This window comes from Podarcis raffonei, chromosome 6 (genome assembly GCF_027172205.1).
Source record: "Podarcis raffonei isolate rPodRaf1 chromosome 6, rPodRaf1.pri, whole genome shotgun sequence".
In the NCBI taxonomy this organism is placed as follows: domain Eukaryota; kingdom Metazoa; phylum Chordata; class Lepidosauria; order Squamata; family Lacertidae; genus Podarcis; species Podarcis raffonei.
In genome coordinates this window covers 65,561,024-65,574,963 of record NC_070607.1, presented here as the reverse complement: position 1 = coordinate 65,574,963, position 13,940 = coordinate 65,561,024, and the positions used below count along the sequence as shown (strand labels likewise).

The window sequence follows — 13,940 nt, the reverse complement described above, 5'->3', positions numbered from 1 at the left end:
CAACTTTTGTGTCTGGAATTTCACTTTCTGAAGTACTGCAACCCTAGCATATATGTCCGTATAGTAAAAGCTATGGTTTTCCCAGTTGTGATGTATGGAAGTGAAAGCTGGACCATAAAGAAGGCTGATCACCGAAGAATTGATGCTTTTGAATTATGGTGCTGGAGGAGACGCTTGAGAGTCCCATGGACTACAAGAAGATCAAACTTATCCATTCTTAAGGAAATCAGCCCTGAGTGCTCACTGGTAGGACAGATTGTGAAGCTGAGGCTCCAATACTTTGGCCACCTCATGAGAAGAGAAGACTCCCTGGAAAAGACCCTGATGTTGGGAAAGATGGAGGGCACAAGGAGAAGGGGACAACAGAGGACGAGATGGTTGGATAGTGTTCTCGAAGCTACCCGCATGAGTTTGACCAAACTGTGGGAGGCAGTGGAAGACAGAAGTGCCTAGCGTGCTCTGGTCCATGGGGTCACGAAGAGTCGGACACGACTAAACGACTAATCAACAACAACAAAGCATATATGAAACTGCATTTTATCAAGTCTAGCCCAGTATTGTCTCCTATGGCCAGGACAGGAAGCATACACATTTACTGCGCCTCTGAGCTGTGATCTCTACCAAGAAGTGACTTTTATATTTTAGGCTTGTCTGAGAAAGCCACTGAAAAAACTAGACAATGTTATTAGAATCAGAGGCAACACTGAAGTTTTAGACATCACTGAAATGAGCAGCAGGAAGGCTTTTTGTCTGTAAAAAAGAGAGAGACAACAAGAAGAAAAGAATGTCAGCCACCTCCCGTTAAAGGTAATATAAAAGATCTTGTAATTTACCACCTCCCTGAAGAAGAATCTAATCATTAGGGGCCATTTCCCAACTGTTTAGTGTTTTTTAACACAAATTGCTGGATCAAATACTTTGGCCCAGTGCTAAAATCAACCTGTCAAGTTTGCAGTTGATCAGCAAGTTTTGGGATGTTTCAGATTTGCTAACAGATACAGGGCTTTTCAAAGCAAATGTCTGTCATGTTCCTTTGGCATTTTTTTAATTTTTAATTTTGCAATAAAAAGGGCAAAATCTATTGGTCTCCCCCTTGATCTAAAGTGGTTTTGATCTAGTTCTCCACATGAATGTGGATGTTAAATGAAGTTGCCAAGTACATCTGGTGTGGCCACTTATGCACACACACCCCTCCCAAAGAAGGCACCAATTTGCATAAAATATGCATATGCTAATACATATGCATAGATACAAATTTAGAAATAATTACTTAAGACTGAAATACAATACATATCATCTATCTGCAGAGTGACACCCAGGAAATATCATTGGGGTCTTCTGCTTGGCCCCATGACACTTCTGCTGTGTGGTCCTGCTGGGTTCCATCTTGTTCCTATGACATCTATATTAAAACGTTGGGAGGTGCCATGCAGAGATTTGGAGCATGGTGTCATCAATATACTGGTACACTCAGTTGTACCAGTCTATCTGAATCCGAAGAGGCTGCATTGGTGCTGGACTGGTGCCTGGATCCAATGATGGGCTGCATGAGAGAAAATGAAGGGAAAATAAATCCCAATAAGGTTGAAGTACCATTGAGTTGTGGTTCTTTGGTCCAGTAATTAGGGAGACAGCCTGTTCTGGAAAGAATGGCTCTCCCTCTGAAGGAACAGGCATATAGTTTCGGGGTAGCACTCCATTTAAAGCTGACACTGGAAACTCGGGTCCCTTCAGTGGTGAGGAGTGCCTCAATCAGCTGCCCAAATGCTAACCATTCGTGTGCAACTTCAACGACCCTGGTCTCACTTCTTATGGTTCTTTACCTTTAATATGGACTTGTTCTGGACAGTATTTCATACAGAGGACTTTCCTCTGCAAAGTAGGCTCCATGGCCACCCTAATGGTAGGAACGAAGGAAGCTGCCTTATGGGTCAGAACATTGGTTCATCCAACTCAATATTGTCTACACCAACTTAACAGCAACTCTCTGGGCTTTCAGACTGAGATCATTGCCAATCCTTCCTGGAGATGCTGGGGATTAAACCAAGGACCTTCTGTAGGCAAAAACACTGGGCTATGGCCCTTCCCCACGTATTGCCTTGTTGTTGTTTCAGTTGTTCATTAGGCCACTTGCAAGACAAGTAAGCATCTTAAAAAGTAGAGACATCACCTTGCCAACAAAGGTACGTATAGTAAAAGCTATGGTTTTCCCAGTAGTGATGTATGGAAGTGAAAGCTGGACCATAAAGAAGGCTGATCGCCGAAGAATGAATTATGGTGCTGGAGGAGACTCTTGAGAGTCCCATGGACTGCAAGAAGATCAAACCTCTCCATTCTCAAGGAAATCAGCCCTGAGTGCTCACTGGAAGGACAGATCGTGAAGCTGAGGCTCCAATACTTTGGCCACCTCATGAGAAGAGAAGACTCCCTGGAAAAGACCCTGATGTTGGGAAAGATGGAGGGCACAAGGAGAAGGGGACAACAGAGGACGAGATGGTTGGATAGTGTTCTCGAAGCTACCAGCCTGAGTATGACCAAACTGCGGGAGGCAGTGGAAGACAGAAGTGCCTGGCGTGCTCTGGTCCATGGGGTCACGAAGAGTCGGACACAACTAAACGACTAAACAACAACAACAAGACAAGTAATGATTTCCTTGATCTAAAAGATCCCCCCTTCCATTCTCTCTCTCTCTCCTTTCTGCAGAACAAGTCAGAAAAACAGGGTGTAGACTTTTGCTTTCTGCCTATTTCCTTGAAGGGCTCACTGTGTCCTTGCTTTAAATCCAATATATGACTGGAGTGACCTCCAGTTACTACAATATTGTAAGAACTGCCCAATTTATCTCTGGAGGGAAAGAACCTTTTGATATATTAAAACAGAACTGTCCACAGTGGGGTCAGAGTTATCCATGAATCTCCTTAATGGCTGAGAACACTGCTACTGAGTAATAAAAGTCAATGTTGCCATAATTAGCATGGTATTGTCTAGTGGCAAATAGCCCATCAAAAATACAGCTTTGTCCATGGCATTTATTCGTTCTGTGTTTGGGTTCTGCTAATTATCTCTATTGGTAACTCAGATTCGGGTAGCTGCCTCAAATCGCCAAGGGAGGGAGAAACTGAATTTTAATTACACCATATTCTCCTCATGCATTTCCATCCAAGATGAAACAAAATGGAGCCTTTCATTAATGAGCTGCTCTCACAAACCTTGGAACACTCCATGATAAGAGAGGACATCTTGACAGACCGAACAAAGGCGGTTCTTTTCCCTGAGCACAGTATCAAATTGCTTCTTGTTTTAGAGCACTACGCCTCCAAACTGTTCTTTGTCCCCCTCCTTTTGCTTTGTGTGTGTGTGTCTTTTGCTTCAGTAGTTTCACTGCAGAGCTTTCAGAGAAAAATCCCTTGCAATTTAAATGTGAAGGGAACAGACTTTTGTAGTAACTATTAGACCCAAACACTGTCTTAGGAGCTTCATTTTGTAGACTGTCACTCAGGGCAAAACCATACATAGGGTTGTACCCAATGTTCCACAAGAAGAACACCACTTGCCCAACAGGACGTTTCCTCCTCCACCACCACCCCAATCTGCTCTAGAGGGTCCTCCACCCAGCTGATTTGAAGGGTGTGCAGAGGGCTGCAGGAGAGAGAAGGAAGGTTTTTTTCTGTAAGCAGAAGTCTCTATTGCTAGAGCAGCCTTTCTCAACCTTGAGTCCTCATAAGTTGTTGGACTACAACTCCCATCATTACTAGCTGGCAGGATCAGTGGTCAAGGATGATAGGAGTTTTGGTCCAACCAGGGCTTTTTTTCTGCCAGAACTTACTGGAACTCAGTTGACCTCTCTGGTGGGCACCATTGCCATTATGAGAACAAAGGAGGCCTTCATGGTGAGTTCCGGCACCTCTTTTTCTAGAAAAATAGCACTGGGTTCAACAATATCTCAGGATCCAAGACTGATAAAAGCTGCGTTAGAGGGACAGGAACACTAGATACCACCTTAACAATTTTAAATGGCCGCAATGGATTCTTCACTTGTAACATGATCCCAGCTTCTCAGACCTGTTAAAAATGTGAAAACACACTAGTAATGTCAAGAGGGTCCTTCAAGGTTCCTTCAATTGCCAGGTTTCCCCTGCTTAGAACTGAACCACACTGAAAACTTATGAACTGCTTTAGAAACAGTTTGAGGCTGTTCTGTTTGTGCAAATGAGGCTCTGCCCCAACAACCTCAGTCTGCCCTTAGAGAGCCTCCACCTGCCTGACTTCATTCATACAAGTGGTCCAGATGATGGCGCTGCCTGTCAGCTTCCTCCTCATTGTTTTGATAACAATATAACTCAACTTCCTACTGCACAAGAGTGCAGAACACTCATTTAGCAGAAGCCTCAGGATGTTACCTGACTCTGCCAAGGGCTTGGATTCTCTCTCCTCCTTTCTGTGTGAATAAAGGCACGGGGGGGGGGCAGTGCAGAGAAGTAACAGAAACCCCCCTCTCCCTCATTTTGTATGCTGTTGTTATTTCTTGCCGGTTTCTGGATTTCTGTGGTTCTCATGTAACTTTTATAAACTCTGGTTGCACAATCGACAGGAGAGGATTAAAACTTGAAGCTTTCACACTTTAATTACCGCACAGCGAACTTCTGCTGCATAAGCTAAATGGCCCATCTCTAAAGCAGGGGAATAAATCTAATTCTAAACAGGGGCTGCCAGTCATCTTGGGAGTTGCTTCACATGAACTGACTGTGCACTGTTGTTGTTGTTGGCGTAATATTTATAATGAGGTTTGCATCCTCCTCCCCTCCCCAGAGCTCAGGACAGCATACCTGAGTTCATCTCATTATTCTCCTTACCATGTCCTGTGAGGGATGCTAGGTTGCTTACTTGCTCAAAGGTATTTGGTGAAGACCAAACCAACTGTGCTGTGTGTGTGTGTGTGTGTGTGTGTGTGTGTGTGTGTGTGATCCAAGACATTTTACTGCCTGAGGTGAAGAGCAGCTCAAGTTAACTCACCTCCAAAAGGATATTGTAATGTTGAAACAGGTTATGAAATACATAACTGAAATGATCAAGGGATTGCAACATGTGGAGGTTATTTAGCCATCCAACTTCTCCAATCTGTTAAGGTCATATTGAATTCTGATTCTATCTGCTGCAGCATCAGTTACCCCTCCCAGCTTGGTGTCATCTGCAAATGCTCTTAACACTTGCGTTACAAGACAAGCATCATTTCACATTAAGTTATTTGCAAACCCCATTATGCGGCTGCTGTTCCCCATCTACAGCTAAAGCTTTCTATCATTGTTGGGTCTGTTTTGGATGGGGAAAAGAGTGTGACAATCAAACCTTCTTCCCAGGAAACTCTGGAAATTGCAGCTCTATGAGGGAAACAGGGTATCCCAACAACTCTCAGCACCTTTCACAAACTACAGTTCCCTGGATTTTGTGGGGAAGCCTTTAAAGTGGTGTTATACTGCTTTAAATATATTGTACAGATGGGGCCAGGAAGTCCTCATAGTCCCGGAGAGTTTACATGTGTCGAATTCTAAATGCATGCGACAGTCATTCTAAATAAAACACTAATTAATTAATATCTCCTCAGTTTTCTCCCACACTTGCATAGTCATGCAGATGGCTCTAAATCAGAGTCTAGTTCGTTCTGTGTCCATTTTAGGATAATTGCATGAAGCGGGGTGGGGTGGGGGTGGACAAACTGTAAGGTACTTTCAGTATGCTTAGTCAAGAAGGAATAACCACACTGTCAGAAGATACTTTCCACGGAAGGGAAACCTAAAACAAATCTGTTGTATATAGTGGAGAAGCAAAATAAATGCAAATGTGGAGTCCTGGGAACAGGTAAGGAATGGGGAATGTTCCAGATATCAGGATTGTGTAACTTATTTGTGTGTGTCCCCCCCCAAGGCTTTTCTTAACAATTCAGCTGTAAGGGACAGAAAATTGTGTTTGTGTACATATGTGTTTGTGTTTGTGTATATATTCATACAGGATTTCTTGAGTATCCTTGGGTTCCTGGGGTATTGTGTTGTGTTTTGCCTACACAGGGACATTAGAATGCTGTAACTTTACATTTGCATTTACAGCTTCTATCTTTTCACTGTTTATCTTTTTTTTAATTGAGAGTTGGTAAAATAATTTTCTCTATTTATAAAATAGGTGCATTGTTTTCCCTCCTCCCAGCTGCCTGAAAAAAGACATAGTGCTAACCAAATGAGATAAGCTTCTGATGATGAATTGCAGAGACAGCCCTGGAGTTTGCACATTCCTGCTTCCTTGGTTATTAAATGCCAATGAGGCAGATAAGACATTTGCTTTTAATTAATAATTTACTGTCATTGCAAAGAGGGGGGGGAAATATGAAGGAAGCTGTGAATTTTCATGTAGAAATACTCCCACCTGTCTCCTCCCCAGGAAGTGATGACATAAGGGAGCTTGCTGAGAATCAGGAAGTGATAGATTCAGATCACATTGCTTGAATGGTTTCTGCATCTCCATAATTAGCATATGCTCTGCCAGGAGGAGTCTTGCCTCATTAGTGCCAATTTTTAATTGCATTATCCTGCAGTTCAGTTTCTGAAAGCGCTTGTGAGTTGCATTAGACTACAACTCTACACTCCCAGCAAGGTCAATGAAAGCATCTTAGCATGGGATGTTTGCAAATTGCCACTCTGTAAGCTGATCTACCAGGCACCGCTTCCTAGCCGTGCGCAGGTCCCACTTAATGGATGTTCTGTAACATCAATGCACTGTCATGATCCTGGTCATGTCCTTCTTGTGCGCTGATTCACACAGCCCTGAAACAGCATGTGACTTGAACAAATGTGGGCTGAGCTTCAAAGAAATGATCCAATTGTATCAATCGAACTGAATAGCCAGCTCAGGTGGCAAGTGCTGACAGGGATTAGAGTCAAAACGACGCCACAGAGGAAGAAGAGGGGAGTATCTGGAAGGTTGGGAGAACCCCAAGGTTTGCAGATGTATGAAAATCCACCCCCCAGCCCAGCCCAATGAGGACTGAATGAGGACTGAAGTGGGGCAGCTGGAAAAGAAAAATGGGAACTCTGTATTGTTAGGAGCTCGTCCTACACTCGAGTAGGACCCTGGCAGAGACACATGCCTGATTGGCATATTCTCTCCCTTCTGGTCGATCGTTCAGGAGCTTCAAAAGCTTTCTTCTGCCCGAACATCACAGTGGCCAATGCCAACACACTGGCACACTTAGGGATCCGCAGAGTCTGTGCAGTTCGCATGACAGACCTCAGCAACTCAGCATTTTGGCTAATCTACTTTATTTACATATAAACACACACAGAGCACTGCAACATGGCTCCCTCTCTCTCTAGCATCAGACAGCAAAGAAAGAAAGAACAAAGGACAATAGTCCCACTTCACGGAACACAGTAGCACAAACATCCTGTCTCTGTCATTTCCCATGCTGTGGAGTCAAAACATATACCATCATGTGAAAGACGACAATCCCATGACCGCAATTATGGAGCAGGAATTCTAACATGTATGTGTGTGTATACATGTTCAACTCTTGGAAACTTTTGCAGTAGTCTGGTAATATGACAAACTGGATGGAGCAAAATATTTTGGTGCATGGTGATTGCTTCACCATGTATTCAGCCATTCATTCAATATCATTGTGCTTTCTGGATTTTAAGAATTAAACCATTGGCACATCTCTCTGTGCTCTTTGAGGGACAAAAACGTAGAACCAGCTAGTTTAATAATAGAGAGAGATGCTTGTGAGTGTGAGCCAAAGCAGGCAGTGAACATCCTTGCTGTAGAGCAGAGGTCTTCTTTGCCATGGCTTGCACAGGAATGGTGCAATACTCAAACCAGTGAAAATGAACCGTAACCCTAACAGTTAGCATTTTGTCTGCTACTGCTCATGGTTTATATTGTTCTAGAAATGTTTTTTTTTTAAAAAAATACTTCTTTGCTTAGGGAGGGACCATAGCTCAGTGCTAGAGCATTTCCTGTGCATGTTGAAGGTTCCCTGCATCTTCAAGTAGGACTGGTCAAGAACCCTGCCTGAAATCTTGGACTGCCGCTGCCAGTCAGTGTAGGAAATACTGAGCTAGATGGACCAATGATATGAGTAGGTATAAGACAAGATTCCCGTGTTTCACTAATTTGGCTGCAATAAATGTGGGGAAGGGGACGTCTGAAATTCAGTTTTAGCCTGATTTGTGTGTTCGCACAATTAAGACTTGCTATTGGGGGTTTCGCAGTAAGGGGGCGGAGGAACCTATGTATGCACAGCAAGCTCCCCTCTACAGACATTCACCCCGAATGTAGGGACAGGACTGAATAATAGAAACAGAGAATTATAGAATTGGAAGGGACCTAAAGGGTCATCTGATCCAACCATAGCTGTCAACATTTCCCTTTTTTAAAGGGAAATTCCCTTATTCCGAATAGGATTCCTCACAAGAAAAGGGAAAAGTTGACAGCTATGGATCCAACCCTCTGCAATGCAGGAATCACAGCTCATGTCCAACAGTGGAGGCAGTGGGAACAGTCCTGCTCTACTGTTCCACGTGATTCTTAACTCACTTAGAACTATTCTTAAAGTATGATCCTATATGTGTTTACTCAGATGCATTTTAGTCACTTTCAGGCATGCGGTTTGTGAATCAACAGGTGTCAGTGGCTGGGCAGGGACGAGAACTCTGAACTCCCAAGGTGGGACAAGGGGAAACTTGTGAAGCAGGGAAACTCCTGCACACCTATGATTTTTTCCAGGATTCTAAAATGTGCAGGGAGTCTCTATGGTTGCAGAAATCATCCCGCTGCAGAAGATCTCCTTCCAGCATTTGGAGGGTAATCAGAACAGAACAGGGTATAAAGTTCAGCATGCTTGCCTTCACTGTCCCCCTACCATGTGCCTACTCACATACAGATGTGCCTAAAGATGAGTAATAACTCTACAAGCTTAATATTAAAATGTATGTATTGAACGGCTTCTAGTTTTTATTTAGGTCTTTAATGATTATGCATGTATGTACTGCATTTTTTATTTTTTATTTTTACCCCTCTCATTCGTCAAGAAGACTCCCAGAGTGCCTTACAGGATCACTAGTAAGTCACTCTCTGATCTCAGGCTTACAATCAAGCTAAAATGGATGGGGGAGGAGGATTTATTAATAATGACAATAATACTTCCATTTCAATATGGAAACCTTAGATAATTCGTTTGCTCTAAGTCTGCTATAAGGACTCCTACTTGGAGAAAGTGAAAGAGATAGCTTTCCTCAACATGTAGAGTATCGGGCAGGACGCTGGGTCTTCTACATCGGGTTGCCTCCTTCTTTATGAGGACATTTGAAAGCAGCCATAAGTTTGAAAAGACAAGTTAAGTGCCAGATAATTTAATATCATCTTGTTATAAATGAGCGTTCTTCTGAGACAGGCACTTTTTCTGTTAGCTCCTGATCTTCTCATGTTTTATGAGGAGTGCCAGATGGAAATCAGGAGTTCATGCATAAGAGGGCCCCTAAATCCTGTCCAGACTGCTGCCAGTGCTGGTACATAAATGGGCAGCAGAGGCTGAGATCCATCTCTTATCAGCACCACGGTTCGCTGAGGCCTCAATGGATCATTTCTGAAGGTTTTTCATTAAAGGTATAATGTGCAAGCTAGCACCTTTCGACATGCTACGTAATTCTATGGCATAAATAGAAAAGGCTTAGCAAAATGTTTCATGCAACGCAGCAACTTCTTTTGGAGTGATGTATTCTGAGCGAGTGCTCAGAACATCTACTTTCCATTTTCTGCAATGGAAACAATCTGTACCTTGTTCCTCATTCTGAAAGTGCAGAGTATTAGGAAACTCACTTATCTATGACTCCCCCACCCCCCACTAGTTAGGGCCAAAATGCCTATTACATGCCAGGAACAAACTAAACGATATAATGAACATCTGTGAGCAAATAATCAGTTTCTTGTCTTTTGACAAACAGCAATTTTAGAACTTGATGTGGACTCGGACTGCAGTGCTGGGGTGGGAGATTAATCCTTTAACATCCCGCCCCCCCAGATTTCTTAGTACAGTAAACGCCCTCCCATTTGCCATGTGTTCCATTAAAGAAAACTTACATGCACAACTATGTACATTACACATATATTTCCTATAATGGAGCAAATAGCAATTTAAAGAGGAGAGGTGATTTTCACTGAGAAAACGGGGGGGGGGAACGGTTACCCAACTCCCAACACCATAGTCTGATCCAAATCTTCTCCCAGGAAGCTCTATTTACCAAACTTTATAAAGGCTGGAGATCCAATGGACAACTAGAGTAATCTGCATTCCAAAAGGTGGTGACTAATCTAGGAGAAAAAGAAGTCGAAACAAGGAAAGGAAGAGGCATTTAAGGAAATGTTACATAATGTCTGCAAGCAAATTAGCATGTTAATATAAGCACAAGTGGGTACAGTATCTCTTTGTGTCGAATCCTCATAGACCTAGAGAATCCCTATCTCACATATTTTGTAGGGACCCTCAGATCAGTTGCACTTCAGGTTTAATTGACCAAAGAGACAAGAGGCACATTAAATCATTTGTTATGAATTGCTTGTAGTTTGATGCTATAGAACATTGGCCAAGACCATGAATTCAGCAAGATCAAGAATGTATAGCTAGATAGAATGATTGCAGCTAGAATGGGTAATGTGATCAAATTACTATTAATTATTCAAATAGCATCATCAATGTCTATGTCATTTTATGAGATTGCATTAAAACAGAAGATCCCCACTGAAAACATGTGATGCAGCGCAAAAGCTAAACAAATGAAAGGGACTGGTAGTAAAGAGAGAGCATGAATGTGATCAAGTGCAATTACTGTGTGTACAAATTTAAAACTCACAGAATTGCAGCCTGCAGTCATCTAAAATTATAGGGTGCTGCCAGGAGAGAATGGGGGCCATGAACATCAGTACGTCTAGGGGACAAGAAGGGTGTTTGGTGAGATGCATCAAGGTGATTCAGGAAAGGGGGCTGTTCCACATGCTGCAGGAAAAGGCAAACAAGCCTCTAGAGCAGGGGTTTGTGAGGATTTTGCACACTCAGAGGCTGATGTGACACCTCCATGGATGGTCCAGCTCTGTAATAAAGTCGGCACCATCTAGCTTTAAAGCAGGGGCACTTGGATGGGGTGAAGCATTGATTGGTTGCTGAGAAAGTAACATGCTTGAGAGGCGCAGAAAGAGTGGTGCAGTTTTCATGATGGGGTCCTCTGGGCACACCAGCACATGGTTTGTTTGGGGGGGTTGGCAGCTATGAAACAGTGTCCATCTGTGCAAGTGGTAGCCTCTCTCCCTTACTACAAGGTGGATGGGGACAATTGTGGAAGGTGCACCAGCATATGAGTCCAGGGGCTACCATCGGTGTTCATGTGGAAGAAGGCTCATAGACTTGCCTGCTTTTGCCCTAGTTCCTAATCTGAGAGGTGATCTGTAACATGAGTGCCCCCTCTGCAGACACACTTCTACGGTATCGCGGCAGATTCCCATATGTTGCAAGGCAGATAATCTGTTCCACATTAGATTGCACATAAGGGAGTGCTAACCAGCACTGACCTGTGTTAGTAATCATCTCTTGCACAACAAATGCCATTAAGATGGCCATTTTTCGCTTTCAGTTAACTTGCCAATTTGATGCAGTGCTGTCTGGCTTGCTCCTGGCCTATTGAGTTTTGTGTAAATGATGAAAAGAGAACTCCTGTCAGGAATCCAGCCCATAGGGATGAGCCTTGGGAAGACACAGTCAGTAAACCCTACATGTTCCCTTATAGGCTGAAATAGTTGCTCAGCCCCAGGTGCTGATGTCTGCATCAGCAGCAAATGCCTAGCATTGTTTACCCCTTCAGACTTCTGGGGTTGTTTTTGTGTGTCACTATTTACATGACTAATTGTAATAAGAATATAGATGCTTTCTGGGGACACACATTGAGGGGATGGGGAGAGGGAAAACTCCTTGGTTGACACTAATATTAATGTGCATATGTATAATTTTTTCCTCTGGCATTAGATCTCAGAGCCATAGACTTCTGGCAGAGGAAAACATTTCCCCCTTCCCAGTAACTTTTTTGCAGAGCAAAACACAGGGAGGACCAGGCTGCTCTTTCAAGTCATCCAAGTTCTACTGAAGCTGTATTTGATAACTGAGAACATTGGGAACCCTTCCAGGGCTTAGCTCTCCATGCAGCAGAAAGTGGTGCCTGTGCTATGCCGAGAATGCAATTAGCCAAGTCTCTTGGGGAACCTCCACTGTTTATCTTATGCAGTCTTATTCATTATTAAGTGAGGCAACAAAAAGACATCCTCTCATTGAGGTGGCCCCAGGCTGTGGTGCAGATGAAGGGGCTTGTATTCGAATAGGGGCATTTATATGGGTCTAACGGAAGAAAGCAACAGCTGGTGCAAGTCTTCAGCCACAAAAGTACCCATCAACTTCCATCTTTTCATTTCTAGCTAGTCATGAAAATACTCAGAAAACAGCTGGCACCCTGGGTGTTTGACTGAACAATGGGGATACATGTTCTTCTCCAGTAGATGAACTAAAAGGACTGGTGCAAAGCGTAATCTGACATTTCTCTATCTAGCTTCTGCTAATGGTAAATTGTTCATAAGACTGGATTATGCCAAGACTGTGCTCTGAGCCAGAACTGAAAAACAAGCCCTCTCCAAGCTGGCTGGTAACACATGGATTGTGTTACTGATCCTGCCAGATCTCAGATCAAAACCAAGCAATCCAACTAGATCTATTGTCACTTCTTTACGGTAATGAAGAAATTTGGCTTTTATGTTCATTAAGATGACAATTTAAGTTCATGTCATGTCTTCTATTGCTTTCTTCAATACTCAGTGCTAATATTTTAATTATAGCTAGTTGCTAAATGAAACCTGTGATCAAATGGAGCAGTCCTGGTAGGGAATACTTGCATTGAAAAGAAAAGCATATTTCAAGGGTTATTTTCATAACAGCTCTAATGAAGAACAGATGTGAGCTGCCTAGAGAGTCTGATACAGGCTCAGCTATCTAATAAGGATAGATTTGGAGTGGTTCCTTTTTAAATTGCTGTTCTGAGGAGGATGGAGCACTTTTCAGTGCACAAGGAAGCTGTTTAAAAGAATAAGACCCATGCACCTTGCAAACAGATGTAAGATCATCCATATTTATAGTTCGAGACATAAGTAAATTAAGGAAAAATATCTTCCTCATACAGCAGATCATTATAGTCCTAAAAGTGCTTCTTTACTACCATTACCATATGGCTATGTGTGAACAGATAGCTCAGAGTCCTTCGGGAGAATCTGCCTAGAGTCATAAATTGATTAACCCTGGGTGTAGAGGGTTTGTAAGGGTCGCACTGTGCATTGGCTTCTAGTTAATGAATCAATTTCTAAAATGGGTATCTTAACCCCAGGGGGTTTCTAAATATCCCAAAACAAATAAAACATAGGTGTGGTAAGATTCATGCTGGTTGACTGAGTCTCCTGCAGAAGGAAGGTTGGTAATTAATTAAAAGCCACATTTACCAGGAACCGAGCACCAGGAGTAAGTCAGAAAATAGCTGTGGTATTGCACTCAGCTGACAAGAGAAGGTTGTGATTTTTCGACAGTTATGGTTAGAATACCTTCCGACATAAAGAAAGAAGATGGAAAATTCTGAGCAAATGGCTCAGGACCTTTTCCCCTGGTGTGGTAGTTTTATCTATTTGCAGAGAGCTTTTGTTTAAAAAAGAAAACTCCATGGGGGAATATTCCTCCATGTCTTGTTTTAAAGAAGTGGTGTTCCCCATCTGCCGTCTGAATTTACCTATGGATGGAGCGGGAATTCAATTCCATCCACAATTCCATTTGTGCTTCATTCTGTGGCATGTGTGGCCCAGACCTCAGAACTGGCCCA

At 42.9% G+C, this 13,940-nt stretch overlaps 1 protein-coding gene across 5 annotated transcripts in view; it reads left to right on the top strand.

The window, feature by feature from the left end:
• Positions 1–13,940, top strand: part of SYT6 (synaptotagmin 6) — a 146,016-nt gene that overhangs the window by 51,039 nt on the left and 81,037 nt on the right. Inside the window, exon 1 of one of the 5 annotated variants that reach the window (XM_053393548.1) lies at positions 5,760–5,856. The exons of the other annotated variants lie outside the window; for them this stretch is intronic. The gene's annotated coding sequence lies outside the window, so the exon portion shown is untranslated. Of the gene's footprint in view, positions 1–5,759; positions 5,857–13,940 lie in introns of those variants that run through there. 5 annotated transcript variants of the gene reach the window in all.